This window comes from Pinus tabuliformis, chromosome 3_2 (genome assembly GCF_031772625.1).
Source record: "Pinus tabuliformis cultivar Carrire ecotype Pingquan chromosome 3_2, CPIR1, whole genome shotgun sequence".
Classification (NCBI taxonomy): Eukaryota; Viridiplantae; Streptophyta; class Pinopsida; order Pinales; family Pinaceae; genus Pinus; species Pinus tabuliformis.
In genome coordinates, this window is record NC_142302.1 from 408,037,762 (window position 1) to 408,054,518 (window position 16,757).

The following is a 16,757-nucleotide window of genomic DNA, read 5'->3' on the forward strand; positions in this document are numbered from 1 at the left end:
CATTTAGGTATCTAACCATATCCTCTATATTTGACAATGTCATAGGTTATACAATCCTGCACTTTATGTCCACACCTTGAGCATAATAAACAATAACCAAGAAACTTATTTTGATACCAGGATATGGAAGGAGATCTCAATCTTCTGAGGATGCTTCTTGGGGGATTCATGTTTCCTTGTTGTTCAACCCTTCCATGAGCCATATTCATTTCTTGATTCCCAACATTGTTCCATTATTTCTTGAGGATGCTTTGTGATGAACCATGTTCATTTTCTTTCTTGCATCAATTTTTATTATGGATCCTTTCTCTTCATTCTGATTCTTGCACTCCACTATTTTTCTGAAATTTCTTTGAGAATAATTGAAGTGAACATGCTTTGCCTAAAGTTCTTATTGCTTTGGATTTTCAAGTGAGCTACTTCTTGATGCTATAAAACTCTAATCAATCTCCTTGGGATGTCATTTATTTGATGAGCATGTGGGATCATTTCTTTTGGATGCCTTACATTCTTGATAGCTAAGACCTATCTTGATAAGCGGAGACCTCTACATGCTGAGAATATGATCTAGGGATTCAGTCCCTCTGTTGTACTTTGATTTAAAATTCTCAAATATTCTCTTAAGAGGACAACTTCCTCTTCCAATCTTTCATATATTTGTTCCTTCTCATTTATTTATTCTGACATAAATTCCTTTACCCTTTTTTCTTCTTCTAGTTCAAATTTGAGAGCGATAATAGTGTCTTCATTTGAATTCTTTTCTTGAAGTTGCTGCATCAATTGACTTTCTCTTTTCCTGAGAATTCTGATTTCCTTCAATGCACTTCTAAGTTCCCCTTCAAGATCCACTTTTTCTTCGGGTTCTTCAACCTCAACTATGAATAGTATTTCATTCCTTTCTTCATTGGGCATGCTTTCATTTCTTTCACTGTCACTTTGTTCCTTTGAGTAAAAGTTATTTTTCTTTCCTATTTGCTTATTCTTTTGATACTTAGGTTTGAATCTTGATTCATCGTCACTTTCAATCATCTTAGCATAAGGACATTTATATGCATAATGACCAATTCTTCCACATTTGAAAGGAAGCTTACCTTTGAACTTGCTAGTTCCTCTCTTGAGCTTTCAAACGAACTTGGATTCTTCTTCATCACAATTAATTTGGAGAAAATAGGATGCAATCTTATCTTCTTTATCACAGTTGCTCTCGGTCCTTGATCCATCTAGAATCTATATATTATTATCAATTCTAGTGGATTTGGATACCACTTTACCTAATTTTAGATTTTGAATTTTATATTTCTTAGAACTGAAAATGACATCAAAATATTGGTCACAAATTTCACTGACACTCGAGATTATACTTCAGTCCTTCAATGCACAAGACATATTGTTATTTGGTTATTCCTTCATCGATGGTAACTATTCCTTTTCCAATGATTTTGGTGGATGCATTGTTTCCAAATGCTGATAAATTTACTTTGAACACCTGTCATGTGCCTTGAGCAGCCACTACCGACATATCACCCATTCATTTTCCTCTGAGCATATAGTATAAGAGCACACTTTTCTTCCTTTTCCATCTCTTTTTTGTAATGATGATATGGAAGATGACTGCAAGTAATTGCCTTATGACCAAATGAATGATATAGGAAATAATTACCATAAAAAAATATATAGTACCTATATGTTTGCCTCTTATTTCTTGCTTTGGGTTGAGATTCTACCTGAATTCCATTGGATGATTTCTTTGTTATATTTGCCTCTTTCATGAGATGATCATTATGTCATTTTTCTCCTTCAATTTCCTTTTGGTTTCTCCCAGTGACTTCTTGGGTTTCCCTTAGCTGCTTCTTGACTTGATCAAGTTGCTTTATCAGGATATCATTCTTTCTCTTGACCTCTTCCAACTTAAATTCCAAGAGCTTAATTGATGATGCATCTAAGTCCATATTGCTTTGATCCATCTTCCAATGATTAACTATTCCTAAAGATGACCTGCTCTGATTCCACTTGTTGGCCCAAAAGTCACATTAAGAGGGGGTTTAATCAGTGTGAGGTCAATTTCACAATTTAACAATATTTCTTAATCATACATCGATATAATAGTGAACCATTATGTCATCAATTATGTCAATGCATCATCATATCAGTAACATAACAAAAATAAATCAACAACATAAGAAAGCATCACATCACAAGGAGATGCAAATTTTTAGGTGGAAACCTAAATGGGAGAAAACCACCAACTCTTGTTTTGGTCAATCTTCAATTTCTCTATATCAATTTGTAGGACCTAGCCTATGGGAGGAAACTAATCCCAAACTAAGCAAGCTTCCACTTGCGGTATGCTACAACTTGATTGAGGTACCAACCTCGAAGATGCAAACAACTTCTCACTGTAGTCTACAACTTGATTGAGGCTCTAACCTCAACAATGAGTAAGCTCCAACCTCAGCAATGAACAGGTTCCAACCTACTCTAGGCTCTAGCTTGATTGAGGCTCCAACATCAGTAATGAGTAGGCTCCAACCTCCTTCCTCTGCTTCCTTGTGGACTTCTATTTCATCTCATTTTCAAATTGGATCCACGATCATAATATATCACTAAATCTACATACAAAGTAAATTCTCACAAACTACAATCACAACTTGCACACTCTGCCACTACTAGAACAATTGTCTCACTGTCTCTTCCACACAACTTGCAACCACAATAATTTCATATAAGCCACAAAAATGTATTTCCATAAACATGTTGTACCATTACTATCACAAATTTCATGTCAATATTTATTGCTCGTTGTCATACCGCAATCCCAAACTCTACTCAAACCAATTCATCAGTATGGTCACTCAGGCCCCTTCTCAAAACTTATTTACTTCATATATCCAAGACATCTTCATTATGCTTATAGACCCTCCAAACATACACAAGATCTTCTGGTCATCAAATAAGAACCAAAACAACAACAAACCCCTCTAGTTGCATCCATCATTGAGTCTTGATCCCAAGCTTCTTTCAGATTTCAATTTGGATCAATAATGACTCCAAAAAGCGATAAAAACCATAATAAACAATATATAACATTAAATGTTCAACATGTTTCCCATTTTCAAAAACTTTTCACCAGACAAACAAATTAATTATGCAATAAAATGGCCACATACATATAATACCAACTTATTTTCGTTGTGGGTCAAACTCTCGACAAAAATATTGGTTGGACCTTGTCAACATGTCCAATTGAATCCAACTAGAATACGAAACTCAAAAAAAAAAAAAAATCTTATGAACTAATTTCATAAAACCGAAGGCGATGAACCAGACATAACTTTTTTTCAAATTAGCACAAAAAAATTCTTGACCACAAACAGCCTGAAGCAAACCACAGTACAAATGATACCAATCAATTACAAATTTTGTTGTATTTAAGGCCCTCAGTGGCACCATATTCAGGCCGATAGGTGTTTTTTGGAATGAGTTTAGTAGTATACCTTTTGATTCTCTGATTAACATATGGTCTCTGACTGGTCTCTGGTTTAATTGACATTTGGCATATGTTTTTGGACTATTCGTCTCTCACCAAAACTGTTTTCTGATTTCTGCGGCAGCTGTTTTTTGATTTCTGCTCATTCGCTTTTTGCTCTTGCACTGCTCTTCCACGACCTGCTGCAATAATGTTTCTGGCTCTTCCACAACCTGCTGCAATAATGTTTCTGGTTTCTGCTGTGCACGACCTGCCTTGCTGCCTAACGATGAATTTAGCTCTCGGTTATTCAGTGGTCATCCTGCTATATCCTGCCATACTTGACCTTTTAAATACCCATCCCAACACCTGTTGTCTCCTCAAATCTGTTCTTTATATTCATCTGCTTAGCTGCTTCTTCTAAGTGAATCAAATTTATTTATGAGTGTTGTGAAGAAGAGAAGATGGTTAAGGAAGTAGGTCAGTCTAATGTTCAAGGATGGGCTGCTAGAGACGAGTCAGGCTTCTTCTAAGTGAATCAAATTTATTTCTGAGTGTTGTGAAGAAGAGAAGATGGTGAAGGAAGTAGGTCGGTTTAATGTTCAAGGATGGGCTGCTAGAGACGAGTCAGGCATTCTCTCGCCCTTCAATTTCACTCGCAGGTTTCTCCTCGCTTTACTCTCATAACTGCTTTTATTGATACCCATTTGCAGAAAACTTACATTTAAATTGTTTGCTTCTATTGATACCCATTTTAAATTGCCTTACTCTCATAACTGCTTTTATTGATACCCATTTGCAGAAAACTTACATTTAAATTGTTTGCTTCTATTGATACCCATTTTAAATTGCCTTGAAAGGGAAACTGGGCCGCATGATGTTACTTTCAAGATCGTATACTGCGGAATCTGTCACACTGATCTACATCAAATTCGTAATGAATGGAAAGGTTCCCAATACCCAATGGTTCCTGGGTAATGTCTTCATAATCTTCAACACTGCTTCACATCAAATAGCAAGACAGAAAGAGTATATGCCTAGAAATTCATGCTCAATTTTAATTTACTCGCAATTCTATTTTTGCAGCCATGAAATAGTAGGTATAGTAGTTGAAGTTGGTTCAGAAGTGAAGAATTTTCCAGCTGGAGATCGATTTTAATTTACTCGCAATTCTATTTTTGCAGCCATGAAATAGTAGGTATAGTAGTTGAAGTTGGTTCAGAAGTGAAGAATTTTTCTGCTGGAGATCGTGTGGGCGTGGGCTGTATGGTTGGAAGTTGCCATCATTGCGATTCTTGTAGCAAAGGGCAAGAACAATACTGTGAGAAGGTCATTTGGACGTATGGCAGCACCGATGTTGATGGTTCTGTCACTTTTGGAGGTTACTCATCCTTGATGGTTTGTAACCAGAGGTAATTAATCATTATCCCAACTCATGCAACCATTTTTGTTTTAGGGCATATAGGCTAAACTCGCCATAAAAGGCTTCCTTTTCTGTCCATATAATCCTGTTCATGTTTGGAATGGGATCAACGAGTTTCGGGAATCTCCCAATTGACTCAAAACCTCAGAAAATTTAATTGCGCCAAGTTCCGGCAGGCCTTGCCGAGATGGGTGGTTTGTCTCTTTTATATAAAACCGGAGACAAATGGCATTAATATTTTTTCTTTATATTGGTTAAATAGGGTTTTAATAATTTGGGTGGTTTGTGGGTTGTAAGTAGCTTTGTGGTGAAGGTACCAGAGAATCTGCCCTTGGATGCCGCTGCACCATTGCTATGTGCGGGAATAACGGTGTACAGCCCCATGAAATATTTCCAGATGACGGAGCCTGGAAAGAGCCTGGGCGTGGTGGGGCTTGGTGGTTTGGGACACATGGCTGTCAAATTTGGCAAAGCTTTTGGGTTGCAAGTGACGGTGATAAGTACATCGCCTAGCAAGGAAAAGGAAGCGAGAGAAATTTTAGGAGTAGATCACTTCGTCATCAGCAAAGATGAGAAATAGATGCAGGCTGCAGTCAAGTCTGTAGACTATATTATTGACACAGTCTCTGCTAATCATGCTGTGGAGCCCCTCCTTAATTTGCTAAAGGTGAATGGGAAGTTGGTCATAGTTGGTTTGCCAGAAAAGCCTGTGCAATTTGCTGCTCCGGCTGTTGTTATGGGTAAGTCCTCCGTGCCCTTTTGTCTTGTAGATAAAAGATATGAACGAAATTATATTTCAATCAAACTGAGAGTGTCAAAGGCATCCACAGCTTAGGCAGATATGCTATCTCTAAATTTTGGATTTCTCTACTGTTTTCTTGAACAAGAATTTGGGTGTTAATCACATGGAAGTTGGGATTTAATTTTAATTTTGGTGTGTGCAGCCCGTCGATTTGTAGGGGGGAGTTTGATTGGAGGGGTGAAGGAAACTCAGGAAATGTGTTATAGTTGGTGAGAAGCTTTTAGCTCTCATAGAAGAGTAGGTTTATGGCTGAATGAGGATGTGAGAATGTAAAGTTTTGTAGATGTTCTATGCTAAGAGAAATTTCACTTTTCTCACAGCAATCATACAAGTAGATAAGCAAAATGCAGATAGAACATATAAGCAGATCTTACAGAAGACAAATCAGAAACAAGAAAAATGTATGTGTTCGTTTCGGCGGTCAACAGGATGCTTCAACCAGCAAAGTCTCCTTTGGTCAGCCAGCCCAGCATGTGTCACAACAACCCTCCAACCAGCATGTGTCACAACAACCCTCAATGCTGGTCAAACTTCTGCGAAACCCTAGCAGCAGAGAAATCCTCTTCGTCCTTCCCACGAGTGGCTGAAATTCGTCCTCCAGGTAGCTCGTACTTTTAGGATGAGAGAGGAAGATGTGAGTTGTGTTGTGATCAAATTCTCTCCAACTTTTCCTGTATATATATATCCATCAATGAGGGTGTGTGACACATCTGTTGGGCATGTGAGCCTACATTACAAAACTGGCTGACCTTGCACATATAATTTATTAAGAATAATAATTTCAAAATATAAGTTCTGCTCATCGGATTAAGACTATTTTTATATGGATTTTACACCTCTCAGAAAGAGGAATCCAACAAAAATATTAGTTTCTTAATCTGAGCATCAAAACATGGAGTTTGGACCTAGTTGTCCAAATTTAACACTCCCTCTCAACTAGGGAGAACTCCATCTATTAGTGCAATTAACATCGTGAGTCATCCCGCCGAAACTTGCTTTGCTGGCTTCTTTATTTCAGAACAGAAGTGGGTCAGTCACAAAGACATCATTCCCCGACTGACATAATCAGTCCAGAGGTCCCAGACCTCACAAATCTTGATCCCAGATCAAGTGGTTGGACCATGCCATCCTAGATAGAGAGTACGGCAATCTCTGATGCGTCCATCAGTCTTTGCTAATAGTCTCTAGCTTTTCCACACCTCATTGGCCAAATGAGAGGTACTTCCCATGAGCCCTGAACTCAATGGGTAGGATGCATACGGGGCACAGATTAAATGAGTGGCGAACCAGCTCAATAATCACAAGGGTGGGGCAGAAGCATTATGAGTACTTATAGCTCCGAGAAGCTATCCCCAAAGCCCCCCAGAGCTCCCAGAGCTCATCGTCCAACAGGACCCACATCATAGGGTCTTTCCACGACACCAAGATTCTCACGGAAGGTTAGGAACTTGACCTTCCCCAGGGGCTTAGTGAGAATATCCGCGACCTGCTCATCAGTTCCTATATGATCGAGCCTTACGGCGCCTCGCTGTACCATATCCCGGATAAAGTGGTACCTGATATCAATATGCTTGGATCGGTCGTGGAACACAGGATTCTCAGTCATACGAATCCCACTCTGATTATCACAGAGTATTACAGTGGTATCTAGCACATGTTGGAACAGCTCACTAAAGAGCTTCCTCAACCAAACTGCTTCACAACAGGCCATACTAGCAGCAATGTATTCGGCCTCCGCGGTGCTCAAAGCCACCGACTTCTGCTTCCTGCTCATCCATGAGATCGAAGCAGAACCAAGATTGAAACAGCATCCAGATGTGCTCTTACGATCCACCACACTGCCAGCCCAATCGGCATCAGTATATCCCCGGAGTATCACACTCCCGGCAGTGTATCTTAGCCCATGGTTTATCGTGCCCCGAAGATATCTCAAAAGATTCTTGGCACCAACCCAGTGAAAATGATGAGGCTCAACCATCTGTTGACTCAAAGTATTTACTGCAAAACATATGTCCGGACGGGTGTTCACTAAGAACATCAAAGCTCCTATGAGTTGACGATACTCAGTAGGATTGGCCAAGATAGGCCCTGCAGCGCTGCCACTCAACTTCTTAAAGTTGAGTTCCATTGGTGTCGACACGGACTTACAGTCCACCATCCCAAATCTTTCCAGAAGCTTCACAATATACTTTCCTTGAGAAAGGAAAATCTCTCCAGGTCTCTGCCAGACCTCCAGGCCTAGGAAATAGTGCATCAGTCCTAGGTCTTTCATCTCGAACTCAGCAACAAGCTCCCTCTTACATTGATGAATGAGAGGGTCATCACCTGTCAGGAAGAGGTCATCTACATACAGCACTAGAATGAGAGGCTTTCCTTCCACAACCTTAAAGTAAAGGTTTGGATCAGCATTGCTTCGAGTGAAGCCCAGCTTCATCAAGTAACTATCCATCCTCTCATACCAAGCTCTGGGTGCTTGCTTTAACCCATAGAGGGCTTTCTTCAACCTGCAGACATAAGTGTCTCGTTCTTGAACTTCAAATCCTAGAGGTTGTTCTACATACACCTCTTCCTTTATTTCCAAAATCAGGCATCCCTGTCACCACCTTCCTTGCTTCGGGAAGAGCCTTGTAATGAAGGTGTCCAAATCTTCGGTGCCATAGTTCGGTTTGACGGATAGTATCACAAGTCATAGCTCCCAACGGACTCCCTCCAACCTGGTAGAGTGTACCAACCCTAAAACCAATTGAGATAGCTTCCTTGAAGCTCTTCTTCCACATGAGTACCTATTGAATCCTTTGTCTTCCATGGTAGATACAGACACAAGGTTCTTCTTCAATTTGGGTACATAGAGTACATCTTGTAGATGGAGGACTTGTCCTTGAGACAAGTGGAGGGTCACAGTCCCGGTCCCTTTCACAGGATAGGTGGCATTATCCCCAAGGATAATTTCTAGATTAGTATCCCTTTCAACCATGTCAGAAAGTGCTTCCTTGAATCCGGTGATGTGTCTTGAGGCACCACTATCGATTAGCCAGACATCCATAGTGTCGGGCGGAGATGCAGCTGAGAGAGCAGATATTAGAATATACTCATTTCTTTTATCAACAACATTAGACTCCTCATACCTGGTATTTCTGGTCCTTTTAGAAGGTGGATTGTTTCCTTCAAAGTGAGCCTTCCTCTTTCCTTTGGATTTGTCATTTCTTCGATTCCCATTCCTTCGGTTGTTGTTGTTGTCGTCACTATCGGGAGAATTCTTCTGGAAGGGGCATTCTCTAGCATAGTGTCCAGTCCTATGACAGGTGAAACATTTACCCTTCTTCTTTTGAGGCTTAGTCCTTCCTTTGTCCTTGGAACCACCAGAGTTTCTTCTTTCGGGAATGAGCAACATAGGCAGCATTTCTTTCATTATCAAATTCCTTCATCCTTGTTTCTTCTTGCATACATATTTACAACAGAAGCCAACCCTTTGACTTGTCTAGATCTGAGTATAGATCATTTCGTATAGCGATGAGATCAGTTGAAGACATTCTGCTTCAACTAATTCTCCAAGGTGACAACTTCACCTATCGTAGTCCATTTGCTGCACACAACTATGTGACACCATGTTGTACTGTCACATGTATTGGACCTTGATGACTGAGCTGCTCCTGCTCTCATCATCATGCTGCCCACTATTTCATTCATCATCATGCTGCCCTTGCTTAGCATGCCCATTTACACTGCAACTTTCCTCATCATGAACTGAGACTGTTCATCTTTATCATTCTCATTATGTAGAGACTATAACCATAAGAAACATTATTGCTTATGATCCTTATCATGGTGACTGCATATTAATATGCTGAGCAAATGTACGGTACTGATATTTAGATTGAGATCACAGATCTGAATATTGTGCATCATGGGAACTTATTTCATCAACACGATTCTGCAGAGATAGTTGGCCGAGAGTTCTATCACGGTTGTTCATTGTGTTGGAACTGCTACACATATGCCACCGTCTCACTGTGACTGCGAATGCACTATTGTGAGAGCACCGAGATATGTTTATCTACTTATATTCTGAGGCTACTGTCTCCCGAGTTGATGACTGTTCTTATGGCGAGGTGCAGTCAAACCCTTGGCCTCAGCTTCATGTGGAGATGACTGCGGCTCCATATATAAATGCGGTTAACCACGTTTCCATATATAACTGCGGCTTCATATATGACTGCGGCTCTTCATAGCTCCATTGCTTTTGACTGCGTATGCATTCTACATTGACTGTGAGGGATCTCGATGGTGGTTTCATTATTGCGGTTGACTGTATCACTGCGGCTACCATGTTGTGCATGCGGCTCTATCTACGGTTCTTCCGTGCTTGTTATACATTCAATGTCTTCCATGAATCTGCGTGATACTGCAGATCTTCGTCCACGTGGCAGTCTGTTAATAACCTGCACAATGTTGTGACCTCCGTCAGTTCTTCGATCTCTGTTGCATAACCTTAGTGTTGTCTATTCAAGCGTTCCACGCTCTCATAAACCTGCACATAAACACATCCACAGCTGCCCACGTGTCAGTCTTCTAACATCCCTGCGCAGTCCAGCCTGCTACTGTATGTCTCTGCCTACGGGACAATTCTTTCGATAATCTACTGAACCAGCTTGACAGCCGTCAACATATATGTAAACCCTGCACATTTATTCGAGAGCTCCAATGCTCGAATAACGCAGCGCCACCATATAATTATTCTCTGTCCGAACCTGCACAATCGTTTTCTTCGCTGTTTGCTCCAACCGCACCAGCATATATATATATAACCCTGTCCATGCGTTATCTCAGCAATCCTGCGCAATCTCCTTTGCTGTTTGCTCCAAACACATCAGCGTATATATATATATATAAACCTGCATATATATAATACTGTCCACGCGTTAGACCACCAGTGACCTGCGTAATACCACCGATCTCTGACCACGTGTTCAACCAAGTCCGGACAGCTCACTGCGTACATATATTACTGCGCGATTCTGTGTTTTCTGTCCACGTGACAGCCACCAGATAATCTACGTTCGAACGCAGATCTCTTCCCACGTAGCAGACTATCAACAAGTCCACGCAATTCACATACTCAGTCAATTGTCAGAAGCCGACAGTCTATGATCTGCGTAAACCTCTGCGTGTTAACCCGTGAACGCCAATGTTCATGTAATCCACGCTGTCTTACGCCCACAGCTACTGCCGAATTCTATCGAACAGAACTTCAATCGACCATCCAACCCCAATCAGCACAACCCCGTGCTTCTTTGGGCGTATGGGAGATAACTGTCGTTCCCAAACTTCTGTTACCAATATCCTCTCTCGCTGTTAATTCCACCGACAGGAATTAACGCCTGCATCTTGTCCTCTTGCGCCCCTGAACCTTACGCATTAGAACTACGCAGTTAATCCGAGAGACTCCATTGATTGATTGCTATAGATAGAGTTTGTCTTCACCTCAGCTCTGATACCATGTAAAGTTTTGTAGATGTTCTATGCTAAGAGCAATTTCACTTTTCTCACAGCAATCATACAAGTAGATAAGCAAAATGCAGATAGAACATATAAGCAGATCTTACAGAAGACAAATCAGAAACAAGAAAAGTGTATGTGTTCGTTTCGGCGGTCAACAGGATGCTTCAACCAGCAAAGTCTCCTTTGGTCAGCCAGCCCAGCATGTGTCACAACAACCCTCCAACCAGCATGTGTCACAACAACCCTCAATGCTGGTCAAACTTCTGCGAAACCCTAGCAGCAGAAACCCTAGCAGCAGAGAAATCCTCTTCGTCCTTCCCACGAGTGGCTGAAATTCGTCCTCCAGGTAGCTCGTACTTTTAGGATGAGAGAGGAAGATGTGAGTTGTGTTGTGATCAAATTCTCTCCAACTTTTCCTGTATATATATATCCATCAATGAGGGTGTGTGACACATCTGTTGGGCATGTGAGCCTACATTACAAAACTGGCTGACCTTGCACATATAATTTATTAAGAATAATAAATTCAAAATATAAGTTCTGCTCATCGGATTAAGACTATTTTTATATGGATTTTACACCTCTCAGAAAGAGGAATCCAACAAAAATATTAGCCTCTTAATCTGAGCATCAGAACATGGAGTTTGGACCTAGTTGTCCAAATTTAACAGAGAAACTAGGAACTGTAACTCGTAGAATGTAATAGATGCCCGAGAAATCTCCAGAAAATGGAAGTGAGGAAAATACACAGTATTCACGAGCCACATTACCTCTGAAATTCAAGAGAACTGACAAGTGGGCACTTCCTCTAAAACCTTCTTTCGTGGCTACAATATAGAGTCTGAAAATTTGGTGGTTAAAGCTTGTAACCTTTCTCACTTGGATCAAGTCATTGGCATGGCTCCCTACTCCATATTAGATACTTTTGAAATGTCGTTGAAACTATGTTGGCCAACCTCAGATTGTCTAACCTTATTGAATGCCATATCTCTTGCAGAATCCAAACCATGATCCTTAACTAAATATTGATGTTTCTGCAAACTAGGTTTGTCACATCAATATGTCTGAACACAGTAATGGGAAAAACAAGGATTAAAAACGTTTTTCCTAAATCTGTATGCCTATACTTGTGAAATCCGTGATCTACTAATAGCGAGGTAGCATCTGCAAGCAAATTGAGAGATACACCTATATCATTATTCTCCTGGCTTGCAGTGTTTCTACTTCCTGAACCAAGATTGGATCTACTTGAATTTGATCGACTTCTACTTTTGTTATCATATATATGAATACTTCTATCATAAAACTAAGTGTTTGCAAGAGGTTGCATAGATTTCAAGGAGCCCATCTATTAAAATATGAGTAGAATGGGTACGCAGTAAAGAGACAATTTTAATAAACAACATCTCACACATTGAAGGTCGAGATAGAAAGAGAGATTAGTGTTTACCTCAAGGGAATGTAAAGATATAATGAATTCATTTCTGCCCTTGAATTATTTGCAAGGAACAAATGTTACAGGCCGCCTAAATTGGCCTGTAAAAGATTTGGGCCCTTGGTCGAAGAATCCATTTGTGGAGAAGAATGAGCATTACTGACTTATAATCAAGTTGGGGAAACATCCATTTTTGAAATTTGATAAACTAGAATACTACTTAGTCCATTTCCTTACTTGAAGTCTAATGTGGCTGTCAATCATGTTTGGAAATGAAGCATAGTTCTTGCTGTCTATACCTTATGGCGTCCCTAGAGGCCTTGATATCGTCTTATCGAAGTCACAAATTTCTGTAAATGATGAATTGGGCTGCAAGCAAAGTATTCATGTCTAGAAACGTCAGAATTGGGCTAATCTTCGGACTGACTGAAATGTCAAGTTCAGGTAAGCATTATTGTTATAGAAGTTGTAGACTAAGAATAGGAATGACATGGGAAAAGTAGGAATATGAAAAGAAACAAGAAGACCCCTCATGTCTACCTATGCAAGGTCTCAAACACCATGCCCATCTTTGTAAGTATTTCTTTGACTTTAAATTCGTGTTGTAGCTAAGGAAGTTTAATCTATGCTTGTGCTTTCAATAGTCCTAGAAAATAAAGGGAGAAGTGGGTTTCCACCTTTAAAATAATTATTTTTAAAGGAACAATGCCCTCCTGTTGTGGATCTATGAACTTTGCTAAAAATGGATAAGGACTAGGCATGGAAGTTATATGTTCCAGGGTACATGTAGGACTTAGCATGGTTGTTACATCTGCCAGGGTATTGTTCTTGTAGCCAAATGGATTGTGAGCACTATGTGTAATAGATTGAATTCCAATAGCTGATATGTATGGTGTGAAGAACCAAGATGTGCTATATATATTTCATTGATGGAAGACTTTAAGTGTTGTTTCTGTCCTTTTGAAATTTCTAGGAAATATATTAAAAGAAAAACAAAAAAATATTACAATGTACACATTTTACTATGCCTTTTCATTTCTTTATTTATAAAATTTTCCTGTCATTTATACTCGTGGGAATTCTATTTAAAGTAGTTTATACTCGTGGGAATTCTATTTAAAGTATTTCACAATGATGGGAAACAATTAATTTATTGAACAGAATTCTAAGAAAGGGCTGAGATGGAATATACTGGATGACGCTTGCAAAGTTTTCAAACAAATGCCAGAACGAGATGTTTGTTCTTGGACTACCATGATTGCAACTTATGCAAGGCATGGACCTGCTGAGGAGGCATTGAGATTGTTTCAATTAGTGAAATATAAAGGCCTCCGTCCTAATCAACTCACGTTTACCATCCTTCTTATGATGTGTAACCAATTAGATTCTGTACAAAATACAACTACCTACACTTTAAGCAGCGGTTGTGATCTCAAATGCCCAAATAACTGCTTTGTAAATGTCCAAAATTGAACAGTGATCACAAATTACAATTATCAGTTTCTTAAGTAGCCATGGTCTTAAATACCCAAATAGCTGCTCTTAATTGTTCAAAAGTGCAGTGTGTTTGCAGTGTCGCTATCAATGAAGGAAGAAGGTGATATTTATCCCCAAAGCATGTGACCAAGCTCTTCGAATCTTCCATAACGTCTAAGAGGGAAAATTAGGTGTTTTCATCACCATTACGGGATGTATTGTGGAGTGGGGATAGATTCCCATCTTCTGCTACTGTTACCAACTATGTGTTGAAATTTCAGTATGTATTTCATGTGGTTTTCTAGATTTAAGCAATATTTGAAATGTCCGTTAAATTTTCCTCTTCTGGTTGATTTTAAATGGAAGATTGAACGTTTATGTAACTCCTCTGGTTGATTTTTAATGGAATATTGAATGTTTATGAAACTCTAATTTTCTTGTTGCTTAGGACCTCCACCTGGAAATTGAAAACGCTGTTGGTCACATGAGTACAGCGATGAGTAATTGTTTTCTTTCCAACTGATTCTACAAATTAGTGTTCAGAGTCCAACAAGTTGAGCACATTTAAATCAGAGTCTAATGAGCACATTAAATCATGAATGGTTTCAAGGTTACCAGATTCTTACTAGCTTTCTCCCACTTAAGGACCTTTACAGTCTCCCAAGTGAAATCAGGATCATCCCAACCCAAATGGCCATATGCAGCTATTTTTTGGAACCTCATATTGCCTCCCCGTTTAGGTCAATATTGATAGAAATCATGCTAGGGCGGAAGTCAAAATTTTCCTTGATCAACTGCAAGATTTCAGTATATAGAATCTTTCCAGTTCCATATGTGTCAACAAACACAGAGAGTGACTCAGGCACACCAATGGAATATGAAACCTGCACAAGGCAGCAGCGTTCTAGCCCAGCAGCAACAACACTCTTGGCAACTTGTCTAACAATGTAGCCACCACTGCAATCCACCTTGGTGGGACCCCTTCTAGAAAAGGCTCCTCCATCATGAGCACTCCAACCACCATATGTATCAATAATAATTTTGCTCCCAGTGATTCTAGCATCCCCATGGAGTCCTCCAATTACAAAATGCCTAGATGGGTTGAAATGGAATATTGTATTTTCATCTAGATATTAAGAAAGAACAACCGGCTTAATGACATGCTCCTTGAGATCAACTACAATCTGATCATTGATAACAGTTCCATCATGTTGAGTAGAGATGTGAACAGTGTGAACTCTTAACAGGACCATTGCCCCTCCCTCATTTTTATACTCAACAATAACTTGGGTCTTTCCATCTGGTCTCAACCAAGGGCAGGTTCCATTATTTCTTACTTCAGTCAACTGTGCTCCCAGCTTTGTTGCCAGCACATGATTGAGAAGCATCAACACCGGGGTCTCATCTGTAGCATACCCAAACATGTGGCCCTTATCTCCTGCACAAATCTCTTTAGGATTCTTAGTAAGATGGCCATGGACACCCTGTGCAATGTCGGGGCTTTTTTGTTCAATGTTCACCAGGACCTTGCAATTATCTGCATGCAAGCCAACATCCATTGACATGAATTGAATTCCTCTACAGGTGTTCCCCTCACTATCTTCTCATAGTCTATATTAGCTTTAGTTGTGATTTCTCCAAATATCATAACCATATTTGTCTTTGTGCAGATCTCACATGCAACCTTGCTTTCAGGATCTTGCTCCAAGCAAGAATCCAAGATGGCTTCAGAAACCTGATCACAAAGCTTGTGAGGGTGTCCCTCATTGACAGAATCTGATGTGAAGAGAAGGGTGTCCATCTAAAAAATACAGGCACATAAAAAGATCAGTAGGCAAGAAAAAATATGACCAAACACTTGACTTAACATGCAAGAATCACCATTTAATATAAACTGTTAAACAAAACATAGTTAGCCAGAAAACTGAAAATTGACTGTGGAATGAGAACAACTAGTATTACATAAGTGCAGAAGTGTATATGCAATATGTTGATTGCATGGATATCCTTCTTATCACTAGAAAATATTACTAGAGACAAACATTCCTATGGAGAAGTTGTTGCAGACCGAATGGTTGGAGGATACTGTGATTTACTACAATTCTAAATGAAACTTATTGAAAAACATGTTGATTCTTTGGGTAAATTTTTGGCCAAAGCCCAACCAGTCCAGCACCATTTCAATGCATTTTGATTCTTTAGATATTGTCTCTGATAAGGATGCAAGAACAAAAGATGCGCTAATAAAAGGGGTTTTGAATTGGATCTATTTCCTAGGAGATATGAAACTAGGTTTAAACAGGGTTGTAAAGGAATTAAAGGGCTTCAAGAACTTGTACATAGCAGGCAAGGTGAAAGTAGTTAATTGGCATAGATATATGCTGCTAAGCATGTCAGTACCCCTCCAAAAGTGTTTATAATAGAGTCATCTAGCTTATAAGATGCTTCCTTTGCAAAAAGCAGGATGGATACAAAGGACCCCTGGGCATAAGTAAGGAAAGTATGTCAGCAATGTTTTTTTCAAACGTGAGAATACAAATACAGAGTATTTTATTTTATTTACAGAAATCACCCCATTTCTGGTCCAGCAAGTTGTATACTCCAGAGACATGTTGGTTCAGGGATTCTCAAAGTCCATACAACAATGCGCTGAGAA

At 39.6% G+C, this 16,757-nt stretch overlaps 2 pseudogenes across 1 annotated transcript; one reads left to right on the plus strand and one right to left on the minus strand.

Moving 5' to 3' along the window:
- The first annotated feature begins 4,655 nt into the window (after positions 1 to 4,655).
- Positions 4,656 to 5,957, plus strand: LOC149181113 (putative mannitol dehydrogenase; annotated as a pseudogene). The gene is made up of 3 exons (XR_016257521.1): positions 4,656 to 4,878; positions 5,190 to 5,629; positions 5,834 to 5,957. The product of XR_016257521.1 is annotated as a putative mannitol dehydrogenase (transcript).
- Positions 5,958 to 14,689: 8,732 nt separating this feature from the next.
- LOC149181114 (S-adenosylmethionine synthase 1-like) lies at positions 14,690 to 16,218 on the minus strand (annotated as a pseudogene).
- Between the last annotated feature and the right edge of the window lie 539 nt (positions 16,219 to 16,757).